The 19557-nt window shown below is 36.5% G+C and overlaps 1 pseudogene across 1 annotated transcript; it reads left to right on the top strand.

Moving 5' to 3' along the window:
- The first annotated feature begins 18166 nt into the window (after window positions 1–18166).
- Window positions 18167–18479, top strand: LOC112625372 (annotated as a pseudogene). Its single transcript, XR_003119573.1, has one exon. The product of XR_003119573.1 is annotated as a mitochondrial import receptor subunit TOM6 homolog pseudogene (transcript).
- The last annotated feature ends 1078 nt before the right edge of the window (window positions 18480–19557 follow it).

Below are 19557 nucleotides of genomic sequence, written 5' to 3'. Positions count from 1 at the left end.
ATTCAATGCTATCCCCATCAAGCTACCATTGACTTTCTTCACAGAATTAGAAAACACTACTTTAAATTTCATATGAAACCAAAAAAGAGTCCATATAGCCAAGAGAATCCTAGGTCAAAAGAACAAAGCTGTAGGCATCACTCTACCTGACCTCAAACTATACTACAAGGCTACAGTAACCAAAACAGCATGGTGCTGGTACCAAAACAGATATATAGACCAATGAAACAGAACAGAGGCCTCAGAAATAATGCCACACATCTACATTTCCAGTGAATTTTCTAATAATTACTGAAATGTGGGGGAAAGTCTATAGCACCAATTTTGTAAAACGTATTGTATATTTTGTAAAACATAAAAATAATTGCTTCCAATGACTTTATTTCCTCTCCAATATACAAATATGGCCTCTGTAAAATACAATTCTGAAAATATAATTTATAATCCCCACAGTCTAAGAATATTGGGAAAAACCCTTTAATCTCCTATATTTTATGTAAATTCTCAAGATTCAATATGTTCAATTGTTACCCTTACAAATTACTTTGGAATTGCATGACTAATGTAAAACTGAACAACAAAAAAAAAAAACAGTGAGTCGAACAGTTAAGTAACACTGTCACAATTATTCTTCAATTCATAAAAATAAGAAATGTCATTGATCCTTCTTTCTCAAAAGCTATACAAATTGAATTTTTAAAAATTAACTAACGAAAATTAACACTTTTACTACACAAGTGATCATCTACTAATAATGTATGGAAGTCTTACAGTTTAGGCCTATTATAAGGAAAAAATAACCTCTTCAAAACTTCTCAAATTTAATCTTTTTTAACTTTTATTTTAAGTTTAGGAGTCCAATTGCAGGTTTGTTATATAGGTAAACTTGTGTCATGGAAGTTTGTTGTACAGATTATTTTGTCACCCAGATATTAAGCTAATACCCATTAGTTGTTTTTCCTGATCCTCTCCCTCCTCTTTCCCTCTACCCTCCAAAAGGCCCCAGTGTGTGTTGCTCCCCTCTATGTGTTCATGTGTTCTCAACATTTAGCTCCTACTTTTAAGTGAGAACATGCAGTATTTGGTTTTCTGTTCCTGTGTTAGTTTGCTAAGGATGATGGCCTCCATCCATGTCCCTGCAAAGGACATGATCTCATTTTTTATGGCTGCTTGATATTCTGTGTTCTATATGTACCACATTATTTTATCCAGTCTATTACTGATGGACATTTAGGTTGATTCCACGTCTTTGCTATTGTGAATAGTGCTGCAATGAACATACACATGCACATATCTTTATAATAGAATGATGTATATTCCTTTAGGTACATACCCAGTAATGAAATTGCTGGGTCAAATGGTATTTCTGTCTTTAGGTCTTTAAGGAGGAATCACCACATTGTCTTCCACAGTGGCTGAACTAACTTACACTCACATCAACAGTGTATAAGCATTCCTTTTTTCTCACAACCTTCCCACCATCTGTCGTTTTTTGACTTTTTAATAATCACTATTCTGATGGGTGTGAGATCGTATCTCATTTTGGTTTAAATTTGTATTTCTGTAATGATCAGTGATGCTGAGTTTTTCATATGATTGTTGGCTACATGTATGTCTTCTTTTGAAAAGTGTCTGTTCATGTCCTTTGCCCACTTTTTAATGGAGTTGTTTGTTTTTTCCTACTTAAATATAAGTTTCTTGTAGACTCTGGATATTAGACCTTTGTCAGATAGATAGATTATAAAAATTTTCTCCCATTCTCTAGGTTGTCTGTTCATTCTGATGATAGTTTCTTTTGTTGTATAGAAGCTCTTTAGTTAAATTAGATCCCATTTGTCAATATTGCCTTTTTTTGCAATTGCTTTTGGTGTTTTCATCATAAAATTGTTGCCCATGCCTATGTCCTGAATGGTATTGCCTAAGTTGTCTTCTCAAGTTTTTATAGTTTGGGATTTTACATTTAAGTATTTAATCCATCTTTATTTAATTTTCATATATGGTACAAGGAAGGGGTCCAGTTTCAGTCTTCTGCATATGTCTAGTCAGTTAACCCATCACCATTTATTGAATAGGGAATCCTTTCCCTGTTGTTTGTTTTTGTCAGGTTTGTTGAAGATCAGATGGTTATAGGTTTTCAGTCTTATTCTTGGGTTATCTGTTCTGTTCCATTGGTCTATGTGCTTGCTCTTGTACCAGGACCATGCTGTTTTGGTTACCATAGCTTTGTAGTATAGTCTGAAGTCAGATAGTGTGATGCCTCCGGCTTTGTTCTTTTTGCTTAGGATTTCTTTGGCTATTTGGGCTCTTTTTTGGTTTCATATGAATTTTAAAACAGCTTGTTCTTGCTCTGTGAAGAATGTCAGTGGTAGTTTAATGGGAATAGCATCAAATCTATAAATTGCTTTGGGCAGTGTGGTCACTTTCAATATATTGATTATTGCTATCCATGAGCACAGAATGCTTTTCCATTTGTTTGTGTTATCTATGATTTCTTTGAGTAGTGGTTTATAGTTCTCCCTGTAGAGATAATTCACCTCCCTGGCTAGCTGTATTCCTAGGTATTTTATTCTTTTTTGTGGCAATTGTGAATGGGAGTTCATTCATGATTTGGCTCTCGGCTTGACTGTTTTTGGTATATAGGAATACTAGCATTCTTTGCACATTTATTTTGTATCCTGAAACTTTGCTGAAGTTGTTTATCAGCTTAAGAAGCTTTTGGGCTGAGATGATGGGGTTTTCTAGATATAGGATCTATATATAGGATTATGTCACCTGCAAATGGGGATAGTTTGACTTCCTCTCTTCCTGTTTGAATGCCTTTATATCTTTTCTTGCCTTGATTTCCCTGGTCAGAACTTCCAATACTATGTTGAATGCAAGTGTTGAGACAGGGTACTCTTGTCTTGTGCTGGTTTTCAGTGGGAATGCTTCCAGCTTTTGCCCATTCAGTATGATATTGACTGTGGGTTTGTCATAGATGGTTCTTATTATTTTGAGATATGGTCCTTCAGTACCTAGTTTATTGAGAGTTTTCAACATGAAGGGATATTGCAATTTATCAAAAGCCTTTTTGGCATTTATTGAGATAATCATGTGGTTTTTGTCTTTAGTTCTGTTTATGTGACGAATCACATTTATTGATTTGCATATTTTGAACCAACCTTGCATCCCTAGGATAAAGCCTACTTGATTGTCATGAATAAGCTTTTTGATGTGCTGCTGGATTCAGTTTGCCAATATTCTGTTGAAGATTTTTGCATTAAGGTTCATCAAGAATATTGGCCTGAAGTTTTATTTTTTTATTGTATCTGTGCCAGGTTTGGTATCAGGATGATGCTGGCCTCCTAAAATGAGAAGTTCCCTCATTTTCAGTTTTTTGGAATAGTTTCAGTAGGAATGGTACCAGCTCTTGCAGAATTCAACTGTGAATGCATCTGGTCCTGGGCCTTTTTTGTTGGTAGGCTATTTATTACTGCCTTAATTTCAGAACTCATTACTGGTCTGTTCAGGGATTCAATTTCTTCCTGGTACAGTCTTGGAAGGGTGTATATGTCCAGGAATTTATCCATTTTTTTCTAGGTTTTCTAGTTCATTTGCACAGAGGGGTTTATAATATTCTCTGAGGATTGTTTGTATTTCTATAGCACAACTCTTTTGCAAGATAATGAAACACTAAAATCTTCTCATTAATTAAATTACAAGAAAAGAAAAACTCAAAACAAAGAGAATTAATCTGACTATCTCATTGATAAAAGTGTATATGAAATAGAAAATCCAAAATACATTTCCCCCCTCACTCCTAGCAAATTAATTAAAGTAATTAGTAGTTACATAGCAATACATGAGTCATCTACTAATTTATAGCAATCCCTTTAGTTAGTAGTAATAATATTCATGTATATTTGAAAGCAAGAAGAAGAAAAGAATTAAATCAATGTTTTTAATAAAAGGATGTACTTTCAATTCTAATTTTCTGAGTTATTTTTCTAATTTTAATCAACATGTAATCAACCTTTCTGAATACCTAATGACTTATTGAAATGACTGTCAAGTTTCTTAAGGTTGATTTTTGAGATTTTTTTCCTAACAGCTTACTATTTGAGTCGCCTTGGTTATTTATATATAATGTAATACTTGTTCTATTTTGATGAATGTGCATTCAAACTTTGCATACGAATGCAGGTGACCTGTAACTCTAAAGTGCTAATTTTTCTCAGACTGACAAGTAAACACAGAAGTCTTTTCTTACTGCCTATTAACTTAATGTGATAGGGAAAAAAATATAAACATTATTACATTTTTATGTTCCTTCAGGTGATTTTGACTCAGATCAGTTGTTCATTCAGACCTGAACATCCTCAGAACTCAAGATGAGTAGTCTATATCTAGATTATAAATGTAAATGCAAATGTTTAAAGAGCTGATTGAGATATGGCAACAAGCTATTGATAATGATCTATGCCTTACATCTATGCCATAGAACAGATGCAAACTAATTGTAGTACTTTATTGTTACTCAGAGGTGTTCTGTGAAATCTTTTGTCAAGTGGAAATTCTAAAATTTAGTCTCTCATAATGTATTATAATGTACATCTCAAGCCCTACATTCAATTTACAGTTCACTTGCTACATAATGAAACTTCTATCAATCACATAGAAGCAAATCTACCTAGGTGGATGAGTAGTACTATCATATGACTAAGTCACTTGATTTTCCAAGCCAGACATCCAGAAATCTTCTCAGAATCGTAGCTGTTCCTGAGCCCCCACATCCCTATTCCCCACACACACCCTGTTTCCAAGTCCTACTGATTCCACCACCTTATTAAATCTTCATTCATCAATTTTTCTCTATTTCCACTGTGATTGCTTTATTTTAGTCCCACATCATCTCTCACTCACACTAATGCAATTGTCTGGTCTCCATGTCTCCATTTTCTGCACTTCCTGATGCTGTTGTCCTAATTTTAGTTAGAGTCAGGTTTTTAAATTCCATTCCCTCCTTCAGTTTTACTGTACTGCCTACCCTGTCTACATCCCTGGAATAGACTACAAAACATCTGTGTTCTGGTCTCTACTGGTCTTTTGTCTTCTCCTCAAAGCCCTCTCAATCATATTCCATACTTAAAACTACTACCAGTTTCTTGAACATACCAGAACGCTTCATGCCTCCAAGTTTATGTCACATCTTTTACCTATGTAATTACTCCCTCTCTATTGCATCCCAGCCACAGCCAACTACCTGGGAAATTTAGCTGTTCTTGTAATCCAAGGTAGAAATGATTGTCCATTCCTGGGAATGCCCACTGTGCCCTGCACATATGCTGCCTTATCCCCTGGAACTCTTCACGGCACACTTGGGTGTCTTATCTCCTTGTAAGTTCTTTGAGGTTGAAGACTGTGTCATATTCATCGTGGCTTCCTCAGCACCTGGTACAGTGCCTGGATCATAACACCAAATCAATGTTTACTGAAGGAGCCACTTAACAGAAAACAAAAAAACTTATTCTACCTTTCTGAGGTGATCTCTATGTCAAATTACATGTTGAAACACCTCTCAACATTAGACTTGCTTAATAAAGAATGATATTAGCAGTCTATGAACTGCCATCCATTTTTTGTTTTTAATTTTTTGAGTAGATGTCACTGCTAAGTTAAATCACACAGCAGAGTCACCAAGTGGAAAAGAACTTAACGAGGTTTTTCCATTTGGTCTTTGGGAGCCCGTGTACACATAGTCCAAAGGAAAGCATGTTATGTTTTCCAATGTCATTGACGACTTCAATTTTATATTAATTAAATGCCCTCTCTCTCATCTCTGCCTACTTCTCAGCACTTTCAACTTAACTATGCCCTCCTAAAAGCTTAAAACGTGAACAGCACTGAGTTTTAGGAAGCGGGACGGTATGGGACTAGGAAATTGGTGTTCCACTGCTGGCATTTTCTCATATGAATGTTATGATTTGGGGAGATTGCAACTTATAAGGCATTTAAGAAAAAATCTAACATGAAAACTTTAATTGCTTAGAAAAAAATTTTTGTATTATTGAAGCTCACAAAACAGGAATTACTTAAATGGATAAATATATTAATGCAGGTGGAACTTTATTAAAATGCCAATTATCTTTAACAGATCTATAAATTTCATTTATTTTCAAACAAAATGTCCTTATAAGTTTTTCATGGAACCTGAGAAATGTATTCTAAGACTCATTGTCAAATACACAAGGGTGAAGAATAGCTAAGACAATTTCATTTTGAAGTTTTAGGAAACTTGCCCCAGCAAATGTTAAGACTACTTACAAAGCTGTAGTAATTATGACAACGTAGTAGTGATATGGGAATCAACAAAAAAATCAACATAACAGAATACAAAGCACAGAAACAGTCTTGTACATATATGGACCCTTGATATATGATACAGGTGGCCTTAAAAGTCAATAGAGGAAGGATGGACTCCTCAAACAGTGCTTTTGGGACAATGGTTATGTGATCATAGGAAAAAATGAGATTCATACCCCTTGCCATAAATTTAAAAATACATTCTAGGTCCTTTAAAATCCTAAAAGCAGAAATCATAATCCTCCTATGTGGAAATATACATAAATATGTTTAGGATTTCCAATCAGAGAAAATTCTCTAAAATAAAACATCAAAACCCAAACTATAAATAAAAAGATCAAAAATTTTAACATTAAAAATAAAATATTTCACTTATCAAAAGACACCATAAATAATGACTTCTACAAATGTATCTAGGAAATAAGTAAATAGTGTGAATGTATACAGTGATCTCAGTTCATGTACACTCATTAAAGTATTGTTTATAATAGCAGAAGAGCTTCTGGAGAAGCTTCCCAAACCAGGAACAATTTGATAGGAGTCAAAGCACTGGACCACCCACGTCCCTGTGATCCTGCCATCATTAATCAATCACTACCCTTCCCATCAGACATGTAAAAGAAGAGAAGGAAGATGCCTATAAAGGGGTTTCTTTGAAGAGGGAATTTTCAATGACTGAGTCGAAGATGCCTCTACACACTCTTCGAAACAAGAGAACCACTGGGAAAACTTGGCGTGTGTCCTCTGGAATTTGAAGGACATAGGAACTAGTGTCTGACTTGCACATGAGTCCAACTGGACAGAGCTGACTGGTGGCCAAACGACAAGAGAAAAGGCTTTGTTGGTGATTGCCTGAACTTGCAGAATGTGGTTGGCCGGTCCTGAATATCTGTATTTCTAGTTACGTTCTGAATTGTATCCCCTCAAAGTTTATATGTTGAAGTCCTAACCCCCAGTACCTGAGAATGTTACTCTACTTGGAGATAGGACCTTAAAAGAGATAAAATTAGGTCATTAGGGTAGATCCTAACCCAATATGACTGATGTCCTTATAAGAGGAAATTTAAACACAGACACACCCACAGGGAAAATCATGTGAAGACACTGAGAGAAGACTGCCACTTACAAGACAAGGACAGAGGCCTCAGAAAAAACAACAACAACAACAACAACAACAACAAAAGAAAAAGAAAAACCTGCTGACACCTCAGTCTCACACTTCTGGCCTCCAAAACTGTGAAGATATAAATTTCTGTTGTTAAATTTCTATTCTGTGGTATTCTGTTATGGCAGCTCTAACAAACTAACACACTCATGGGCCAGAGGCAAGCTCCATGGAAGTCAGCTGTTTGGGGTTTGTCTTAATGGAGATTCCACCCAAGATGGTTGTTCTAGATGGACAATGGGACCACAGCAGCAGGACTGGGAGGGGAGCAGGGAGTTAGTTATGAGCATCAGGAAAATTGACTTTGGGCCACTCCAGCAGTGCAGAATTTTCTAGTAATCCATATAAGGATCCCACATGAGAAAACGTAAGCTCACCATCTGCCATACCAAGGGAACACCAATTCCAGATTATAATTGTAAAAGTTGAATGAAAATCTTTCTGTCCTCTTAACTCTCTTTCCTCCCCTAAGTTGCCAACCTTGGGGATCAGTGAAGGTGAAAGTAGCAGAGTGCTAAATAAGTGGAGAGGAAAACAGAAGCATCAACCCCAGCATTCTTTCTCATTACGGGTTGCCCCATCTGAAGTAACCCTGGTCTAGGGGATGGAGGAGCTTTAAATTTGGTGAAGATTGAAGCTGTGATACTAGAGTTGGTCAGACTTTCATAACTACCAATGCAAAGCCACGGGAAACTAGAGAGTGACAGCCTAGGGATGAATCCAGAAGTGGGAAAGTATAACCTGCCTGAAAGAGTGAGCTAACGAGGGATGTTGAGAAAGACTTCTTACTGCAACTGGGCAAGTCCATAGCTTTAATAAGTCAGTTACAGCAGACTAAATACCATAAATAATACCCAGTATTAATATGAGATGTATTATATAATTAATGATTCAAATCAACACCCTTTCCAGCTTAAACAACTACATAAAGTGGATCCTGAACACTCTGCCTCCAAACTCTTTTCTTAATTCACACACTTTTTCATTCTTTATTCACCCAACTAATAGTTTTGGTGGATGTCTCCTGTGCTAGGCACCGTGCTAAGCTCTGGCAATACAATGGTGAACAGAATGCATGCCCTCCTTGACCTCAAAATATGACAGTGAGATGGGAGTTACTGTTACTACTTCACAAGTGATGCTGCATAAGATACAACGAGTCACTTACTCAGGCCTTGGAGACTGCAAGGAAGGCACACAGGGGGCTCTCAAATCCAGGACCAATAAAATCAGATTCTGCATCCTTTTCATTATTATACCTTGATTTTTATTCACCATGAAAATTGTTTTAACTGAATGTTAGCAGAGCCTTCCTACCCAATAGTGCTGAAAGGTTGAAGACCTTTCTATGTTCTATGCTAGGAATGACATATGGAACCTCAGGTATATAAACACTTCCCGGAACACAGTACCTTCATCTGCACAAAACAATGTCTACACTAAATTGCTACAGCTTCCTCAAATGCTACTTTTTAAAACCCTAACAACTAAATTGCAAAATTTGATAAATTGATGCAAATAGTAAGACTAAAAAATTTAATTTTAAGGTACCATTGTTGGGCCACAAATTTCATTAGAACAAAGGGAGGCAGTCATAATGGAAGTTACCATTCACAACATTATATTAAAAATGAAAGTGCAAATTACATCAGGTTAAAATTTTGGAGCCAATGGGAAGATATATTATTATTTCCTTATAGCCCATTAAAAACATGAAATTACATTGGCTGCATTATTCTAGCACTGTTAATGTTAAGATTATATTTTGCATTTATCCAGAATCTTACTGTGATTATTGTTGCCTCTGAAAATGTTCCTTTCAAACTCTAAATTCATTTTATTTGCATAGCTAAAACAGTTATTTATACAGGATAATAGAAGGTCTTGCCTACCAAAGAGGAAAAATTTCAGCTGTTTATATAAACCCATTGTTACTCTCTGAAGCCTATAAAAGTGACACATTCAGTGTTTATTGGAAGGTCTTATTATTAGAATGAATAGTTACACTTTGCTCCCATGATGATCTAAACACGTTTTTAAAAAACAAAAAAGTGAAATATTTATGAAACTATTTTTTTTTCCTTTCTTTCAACTCACCAGTCCTCTCCCTGCTAAGTGGAATAAAGTTAATGGTACAACTATTAACTATTTAATACACAATACTGAATAAATTAGTAAGTCAGTAGCACAGAAAGAGGATATACTCTAAGGCAGGCGTCCCCAACCCCCAGGCTCAATGTGGGCTGTACTGGTCCGTGGCCTGCTAGGAGACTGGCTGCACAGCAGAAGGTGAGTGGAGGGCAAGTGAACATTATTGCCTGAGCTCTGCCTCCTGTCAGAGGAGCTGTGGCATTAGATTCTCGTAGGAGCACAAACTCTATTGTGAACTGCACCGGCGCGAGGGTGGGTTGCACGCTCCTTATGAGACTCTAACAATGCCTGATGATCTGAGGTGGAACAGTTTTATCCCGTGGCACTCCCTGCAACCCCCCGCAGGTCATGGAAAAATTGCCTTCCACTGAACCCCTCCCTGGTGCCAAAAAGGTTGGGGACCACTGCTCTAAGGAATGTTGGTTCATTCTCCAACTTAGTATCAGTGCTTTAGTGAAATGCATTCAGCCTTTATATTGTTCATTCATTCATCAATCCTTTAGTTCATTCAATAGTATTTACTAAATAGCAAAACAGTCTGCTCAGCCCTGGAAATATAAAGAATAAAATTTCCCTTGGCTTAAGCAGCTTACTTGTAAGGCAGAGAAATATAAAAATGCAATGTTGTCATTGCCTTAATACCAATACGTAGGTTCCAAAAGTAAATGTTACTAATGCTGCTTCTGTGAGTGAACACATTTAGAAAAGACGGAGGAAATAACTAAACTTTCTCTCAGAAGAGGAGGAGAATTTAATATATGAGGAAAGCAGAAAGAATTCTAGAAAAAGAGAAGAGAGACTGCAGAGGCATGGTACTGTCAAATAGCAACCAGTGGTCAGAAATGAAACTTTGAACTTCTCTGAAGTTTACTTGGGCCTGGTGTATTAGTCTTCTCAGACTGCCATAACAAAATACCATAGGTTGATTGACTTCAATAACAAAAATTTATTAACTTACAGTCCTGGAGGCTAGAAGTCCCTAACAAAATGCCAACTGATTTGGTTCTTGATGAGATCTCTCTTTCTGGTTTGTAAACAGGAGTGTCCTCATATAGAAGAGAGAGAAAAATATTTCTCTCTCTTTTTCTCTTCTTACAAGGCTACCAGTCCTATCAGATTAGGGCATCACTTACTCCTAATTATCTCCTAAAGGTCCTGTCTCCAAATGCAGTCACGATGGGGTTCAGGGTGTCAACATAATGAGTTTTGTGGTGCCATAAACATTCAGTTCATAAGAGTACTAAATGAGTTCAGAGCAGCTGGGGTGGGGGAAAGGTTGTAGATGTTATAAGAGAAAACGGGGGGTGAGGGAGTGAAAGATTTAGATTCCACTTTTATTTGGCTAGATTTATCAATTAGATAGATTTGACATGGCTGAAAAGGCTTAGGGAAGAGGAAGGTCCCCTTAGAGGCATACATATAGGGTGGCAACATGGATATTAAGGAGCTATTAAGGAAGTAGAGTCAGTGGGACTAGATCAATTGCACACAGTTTGTAAGAAAGAGAGACATTGAGGCTGGTTCTCAGGTTTCAAATTTGGGAAATAGAGGGATCAGTGGTGATGCTTTTAAGTGAAGTAGCAAATGCCAGGCAGGAGCAGATCAGAGAGAGAGTGTGTGCAAATGAGTGAGAGAGAAAGAGTGTGTGTGTCAGAGAGTATGTGAGTGTGTGTGTGTGTGTGTGTGTGAGAGAGAGAGAGAGAGAGAGAGAGGGAGGCTGAGCAAGTTTGAATATGATGACTTTGAGCTATCTTTGGAATTTAATAGTTTAGAATATTTTGTAAACAACTGGAAATGCTACCTTGAGATCCCTAAGAAGAACCAAAAATGAAGCTCTAGGGAATATTTAAAATATGATTAGAAAGAGAAACCTAAAGAAACTAATTTGGAGATCCTGGGAGGTAGAAAAAGACCCAGAGAAAGAGCTAGAAAGAAGGCCAGTGGGAGCACAGTTTCAGGAATGTTATCTGTCTTTAATGCCCTAGAGATGTTACATAAAACACAAAGAATAAGTCATTAACTTATTTAATTAGGAGATCTTTCATAACTTTTATGGAGAGAAGTTTCAGCGGAATAATAGGGACAAGAATTTTTATGCAGGCAGAGTCTGGATGTATTTTATTCACCACCATATCCTCATTCCAAACACAGTGCCCAGCACACGTGTATGTTCAATGAGTATTTATGAGAGTAAAGTTAATTAGAAACTGAGGAATGATTAGGAAAAAAAAGAGGAAATGGAGAATGTCCAAATACTGAAGCTGGCAGAAAAGAGGAAGATAGATTCATACTTAGAGAAAAAAGAACCAAAGAAAGATTTCTTTCTTTACTTTAAAAATGGATAGGAGGACCTTAATTACATTTATAGAAAGTGAGAAAAAGCCATTGAAAATGGAGGAGAAACAAAATTAAGATGCCAAGATGCCTAAAAGGACCTTCATCTGTATCTGTTCCAATCAGAAGATCAAGATATGTATAAAAAAGTAAAAGTGATTTAGGAATTCCCTGGCTATCAATAATTATAAACAAGAATAACTATAATAGCTAATATTTATTATGTGCTTGATAAGTGGGTTTTTTAAATAATAATTAGATGTGTTGTTATGGGTTTTTTGATACTAACAACATATCTTATTGTTAGATATGTTGTTATGAACTATGATCATTATTAGACTGTGTCATGAACTGAACGTTTATGTCCCCACAAAACTCATATATTGACAATGAGACTGCGTTTGGAAACAGAACCTTTAGGAGGTAATTAGGGGTAAATGATGTCCTAATCTAACAGGACTGGTAGCCTTGTAAGAAGATGAATTTACCAGGCTATCAATGGGACAATAATTATAATAGCTAATATTTATTATGTGCTTGATAAGTGGGTTTTTTGATACTAACAACATATCTAATAATAATCTTGTTATTAGATATCACCCTGTTATTAGATATCACCTTAAAAGGTGATACTATTACATTTCCACTTTGCAAAAAAAGAAACTGAAGCAAAGAGAAATTAGGTAACTGGTCAAAGGAAGCATGGCAAATAAGTAGCAAAGTTGGGTTTGAACCCAAGCTTACAGCTTCAATGTCTATGCCATTCATTGTGGCATTAAAGTACTCAGTCGGCCGGGCACGGTGGCTCACACCTGTAATTCCAACACTTTGGGAGGCTGAGGCGGGCAGATCACGAGGTCAGGAGATCGAGACCATCCTGGCTAACACAGTGAAACCCCGTCTCTACTAAAAATACAAAAAGAAATCAGCCGGGCGCAGTGGCGGGCGCCTGTAGTTCCAGCTACTCGGGCGGCTGAGGCAGGAGAATGGTGTGAACCCAGGAGGTGGAGCTTGCAGTGAGCCGAGATGGTGCCACTGCACTCCAGCCTGGGTGACAGAGCGAGACTCCGTCTCTAAATAAATAAATAAAGTACTCAGTCAAGGACAATGTATTATTCAGCCTGCAAGTCCAGCAGGCAGGTGCTGTGTTACTCCAGTGGGAGGCACCCCAGCAGAATGAAGTCTTTTCAGTGGGAAACACATAAATTTATTTCAATACTAATCATAATTATCACTCCTTCGCAGATGTAGTTTTAAAAGAACATTTATGTGTGTGTAAATACCTTTGAACAATGTGGGGATATTTAAAAAAACATATCATGCTTTTATGCCTCAAAATTGACAATAAATTCTGTTCATAATATCATCAGGGCAGCTGAATTTTAGTTGATTTCAAAACACAAGTTTATCAGCTTAAAGTTTTAAAGATGTAGTTTTAAAAGAACATTTTATATGTATGTGAGTACCTTTGAACAATGTGGAGATATTTAAAAAAAATCATGCTTTTATGCCTCAAAATTGACAATAAATTATCTTCATAACATCAGCAGGGCAGCTGAATTTTAGTTGATTTCAAAACACAAGTTTATCAGCTGGAAGTTTTATCCTAAACATAGAAAGTATGACATGATCTGAAGATGGTCAGCATCCCTAGACTTACGACAAATGTATTTTTGGTATATAAAATTGGTCAATGAGGTAAATTGAAGGGAACTTTGTCAAAACGCTAGTAACAACATATTAAACTGTTGTGTTTGATGTTTTCTTTATCTCACTTAACTGCTTTGTAGAAATCCTCAACACTTTTCCATGAAACAGAAAGTAATGGAAAGAAGATGGCTTTTAAAAAAGTGGAAGTTGACTGGGTGCAGTGGCCCATGCCTGTAATCCCAACACTTTAGGAGGCCGAGGCAGGAGGTGTGCTTGAGGACAGGAGTTCAAGATCGGGCCAGGCATCATAGTAAGATCCTCTATCTACAAAAAAATTTTAAAAATTACTCAGGTGTTACAGCACATGCCTGTAATCCCAAGTACTCAGGAGGCTGAGGCGGGAGAATCACTTGAGCCCGGGAGTTTGAAGTTGAAGTGAGTGTTGATTGTGCCACTGTACTCCAGCCTGGGCAACAGAGTGCAGCTCTGTCTTTAAAAAAAAAAAAAAAAAAAAGATAAGTTATTAGGTCCCTAGTCAGATTTGTTCCCTAGGAATCTTTACAAAGTTGTCTCACATGTTTCAATAATGTTTTCTTTTTAATATAAAACACTGCAGTATACACCTGTGATGTCAGGGTGGCTGCATATTTCCCACATCAACCAGGTTTAAGAGAAAAGTATTCAATTAAAGTAACTAAACTTTACTGGCCTTACTAACCCTTTCCCTTGGTGACAGCATGACTTATGTAGATGAGTCTGAGAAAGGAAACTGAGCAAGCTTAGCCATGACCTGCCTCTCTGTCTTGAAGTCCACCTGCCTGAAGAGAGTATATGTTCTGTTCTTCATGATCCATATCTGTGGCTCAGCTCCTTCATGGAGTAGAGGCCTGTCATTGTTCAGCACTGCCTGGAACTGGGTGGATAACTTGGTCCAATCTGGAAAGGATCTATTAGCAAGTCCCATTTGGCTCTCACAAGAAGTTATGACCTTCAGTACCAGCTTCATCAGTAATAAAATTTATATATTCATTCCTATTTGCCTAATTCCCATATCTATCTCTGAAATGGTTATCAACTTGAGTGAGAGAGAAGGGGGGCTATTTATTAGGCCTCTAGAAACTCCATATTAAAAGTTGAGAGAAATAGGATTTGTGACAAAAGTGATGCTTCAACAGCAAACTTCAGCAAACCCAAGGGAATACTGGAGACATTTACAAGGAGTTAATTAATAGGTGTACATATGGTAGCAAAAACACTTGACAGAGTCTTGCATTTGAATACATCACCCAGCAAATTCACTGTAAACAATGTTGATTTTGCTTTTAAAAAATATTTTAATGGAATTTAGTCTTATGTAAGACTTTGCACTGAATAGCCCTAAAGTAAATGGGCTCCTTCAGAATTTAGACACCTGAAATTGTTTAGATGGAGGTAAGACTTTTAGGTCACTTTCTAAAAAACGTAACCTTCACACAATTTTTATTGTCCTTCATTCTCTCTCTTAGATCCTAACAGTGTTTTCAGTTAGAATTCCAGACAACACCAGGACCAGCACATCATGTGGGTTGCCAGGTTCTCTAAACAACAACCACAAATCCGATAGTTCACTTAGGACAAAAGTATGCTGCTCGGAACTTCCTATCCAGCTCAGATAATGTAAGTAATGGCTTCCAAATACTAAGGTGACAGCACTGGTACCTTTCTTTTTTCTAAAGCATTTAACCCATGTATTTTTCAGGTCAAATACTCTATCCTGGAATGGAAAAATATACCCCCATCTACGCTATTTTCTTCCCGTACTTTTAAGAGCTATTTTAATGTAATTTAATTCTTATCTTTTTAGGATCTTTAATGTCTTCATCTTTATGGTGTTCTTCCTCTTTCCTCTGACTTCAATTATATGCAAGACTTCCCCTTAACAACCAGTCCTTGACTTTTCTGTCCCTCTAACTACTGTCTATTCTCTCATTTTCCTTTCATTGCTCCAAATCTATTCCAAATTAGTTGTCTACATCCATAATTCTTTTTCATCTTATTTCTTAATAGGTTGTCAATATGTTACAGCTCTTTGTACAAGTAGATGGTTAATAACTATTAATTATTAGGAGTTTTTTTTTTTTCTGTAATCCAGAAAAATGGGTGATAACATGATTTAGGCTAATTACATTTTTGAATAATCCTGCTATTTTCACAGTTTTCATTCCGGTCAATTTTCCTGGGATTTTCCCTTGAATTTTCTTTGAGTGGATATTTTTTAACTTTTTTTAAAGTAATTTAATACTACTATATCTTCTTCTGCCTTACTAAGCTTGTTCAATTGTAACAGCATAGCAGCAAAAATGTTGAAAAAGGCATTTGAGATTCTTGAATGAATAAAATTTATTCTTGAACAAATAAAAAATAAATAGTAATTTAACATTAAAAATAACACCAATAAAAAATTAATAAATCTTATTGTTTAAACAATCTTTATAAAAATACTTGCATCTAACATAGTATATGGCACAAAATAGGCGCTCAGTGAATAAATGTATATATTCATGCCTGACATATACAGAGGAAAGAGGAAGAACATCATAAAGATGAAGACATTAACGATCCTAAAAAGATAAGAAATAAATTAAATTAAATTAGCTTGACATTTAGCACACTGCTCAGCAAATGGGCTCAAAAAGTAGTCATATCCTCACATTTCTACATGTGTTTTGTATTTCCTAATGATAGAAATTCTTCATAGTTAAATCAAAAACTAAAAAAGGAAAAAACAATCAGTCACTTTTTATATTTATTATACCAAATATGATAATGTATTTTAAAGGAATAAAAAAGTACTGAATGTATATGAGACACTTTCATCATCATCATTATTTTGCATCAGAAGAGACCAGGCTCCTGGGCACTGAGTAAACATGGCAACCAGACTGACCAAGCAAAGCTGGTACAGAGTTTCTCTCAATCTCCCACAGGGCCATTGGTTCATGAAGGAGGAACAGTGTTGTTTTCAGGCCACATCACAATCTGATTACTGTCACTAAAATGAGTTTTTGGGGTGAGGGAATTTGTTGTCTAACAAAGAAACAATATTAGAAAATTGAGTAAGATCAGTAATTGATATAAACCACAAGAAATGGAAGATTATGGCAGTTATCTCAATAATCCAGGCAAACAAATATTTTTGATTAAAAGTTCAGAATCTAAATGACCAGGATAAATTCTACTTAATCAGCACAGAAAAATATTCAAATTTTAGATCTATATATAAAAATAAAACCGAAGCTTTTATTTCCAAATTTTTATTTCCAAATAAGGTCAGATCATACTGAGGTGATTTAGAATATTTATGAAATTCACAATAATAATTATTCAAATAAATTTTTCCTTATTCTTAAGAACTACTTGGGCCGGGCGCGGTGGCTCAAGCCTGTAATCCCAGCACTTTGGGAGGCCGAGGCGGGCGGATCACGAGGTCAGGAGATCGAGACCATCCTGACTAACATGGTGAAACCCCGTCTCTACTAAAAATACCAAAAAAAACTAGCCGGGCGTGGTGGCGGGCGCCTGTAGTCCCAGCTACTCGGAGGCTGAGGCAGGAGAATGGCCTGAACCTGGGAGGCGGAGCTTGCAGTGAGCCGAGATCGCGCCACTGCACTCCAGCCTGGGTGACACAGCGCGAGACTCCGTCTCAAAAAAAAAAAAAAAAAAAAAAAAAGAACTACTTGAACATGTTATGAGTAGTTATCAGTGTTGGCTAATAGCTGCTAGTTTTAAATATATCACGAATGCAATATTCATTCATTCTATAAGTATTCACAAAGCATCTCCTCTGTGCAAAATGCTGTGCTGGAGAGGAAGTAAACAGATGGATAAGACGTATACTCTTGCCTTCCAATCAAATAGGAGAAGGAAGACAAGCACGTAATTAAGTTTCACAGAAGAAAGAAATAGATTAAATTTTCCAGATCAAAGAAGGGAGGATTTGTATTTTTCCTCATCATGACAGATGGAGAAGTGAGGGAGGCACCATGGGGAATTTAAAAATTCGATTTGTACAAGATTTTACTGGTAAGAATATGAACTTCCAAAAACCTGGAAAAGGACATTCTCAGCAAAGAACACAACACGAGCAAAGCAATGCTATGGTAGTAAACAAGACTGTGTGCTTACCAAAAATGGGTCATTTGTACTGGGAGAGAGAACTGCAGGGTGGTGGGAGGGTGGTAAGCTATGGAAGAAAAGTTCGGAGAGGTATACTGGGCCTATTGTGGAGTGCCTGGCATGGCAAACTTCTTATTTGAACATATTTAATGACAAGCTAGAAAACGTTGAACTTTTTTTATTTTTAAAAAATCAAGGTTCTCTTTCAAGTACTGTTGCTAATTATTGTGATTCAATGAACTAATAGTAAAATAATAACTACAATTTGAGAGCTACCATGTGGCAGCTACTGTGCTAAATATATTACATGATTTAACCCATTTATTCTTCACAAGGCTGAGACTATTATTTGGCCTTATTTTTCATGCGAAGCTGCCTACTATGGCTTCCAGTGGGGTCCCAGTGAGCGCTGCTGGCTCGGCTAATGAAACTCCCGAAATACTGGACAACGTGGGAGATTGGCTTCGGGGCGTCTACCGCTTTGCCACTGATAGGAATGACTTCCGGAGGAACTTGATACTAAATTTGGGAATCTTTGTTGCGGGAGTTGGGCTGGCCAGGAACTTGAGTGACATTGACCTCATGGCACCTCAGCTAGGGGTGTAGCCGAATAGACAAATGGAATCCTGTGCTGAACCCGAATCTTCCAAAAAACAGCCTACAATCTGTGACCACCCCAAGATGTGCCCTGATGGCAGCTGAAGTTTGTTTCAGATGGGCGCTTTTCTTCCCTCTCCCTGCCTAGTTTCCTTTTGTTCCTTGAGTCCACGCAGAATTCTATTCTCTAGTCAGCAGACAGGCTTAAGCTGAAGTATTGCCTCTGTTCTATAAAGTTCTGTACATAGTTCCCAAGCTTCTGCAGGGGGTGATCTTTGCTCTTGTCCTGAGAAATAACAGTGCTGTTTTAACAAACATTTAAAATAAATATCGTACACACACCAAAAAAAAAAAAAAAGAAAGAAAAAGAAAAAAGAAAATGTGGAGGCTACTTGGGCAGACAAAAAGCATGCATGAGGTCAGGGGGTGATTAAGTAGCTGAGCTGTAATTTGGCCTGTGGTCCATCAGATTCCCAGTTTCATGCTGTTATCCACCACACCACAGTATTTCTTGGCATTTGTACAAAGTAACACAAGACACTTAGAAAATTGCCATTTTTTTCTACTGTATTTAATGGGAAGAAGTGTCTGGGCTAGTTTCAACCATCAATTTTTCATGTAACAATTTATGTGACAACACTGATATATATCTTTGAAACCGCCTTGCAAATATGTCTTAAAAATAATTCCCCTAAACATATATTTTCTAGACATTTATAATGTATTTGAAAATTAAAATATTGATTTAACTCATACACCTTGATGATCATCTTGCTTCATCGAATTACAATTTTAGAATGCATACATTATTCTTCCTCCAGAGGGGAAAGCGCAATCAGGCAAAGACCTCTAGCCACACACAAATTCTGTTCAGTTCCTTTTTATAATTTAAATAATAAAAATAAAAATATATTCTGGAAGAGAGTCCTTAAAAAAAACAATATTTTTTAAAGTATTTTCTAGTTGTCTCCTTTTGTTTCTCAAACATTTTTTATTACCAATCAATCAGAAAATCACAATGTATGATTCTGCTTTATCTATATTGATCAAATAAGTAGGTTGTTTTTTTTTTTTTACTGGTTTATAATGTGTGATCAGTTTACAAATACAACCCCATTGAAGATTCCCACATAAAAGAACTAGAAATAAAATGCTTAGAGTGT

Source organism: Theropithecus gelada, chromosome 5, assembly GCF_003255815.1.
Source record: "Theropithecus gelada isolate Dixy chromosome 5, Tgel_1.0, whole genome shotgun sequence".
NCBI classification, from domain to species: domain Eukaryota; kingdom Metazoa; phylum Chordata; class Mammalia; order Primates; family Cercopithecidae; genus Theropithecus; species Theropithecus gelada.
This window is presented reverse-complemented; position numbering and strand designations above follow the sequence as displayed.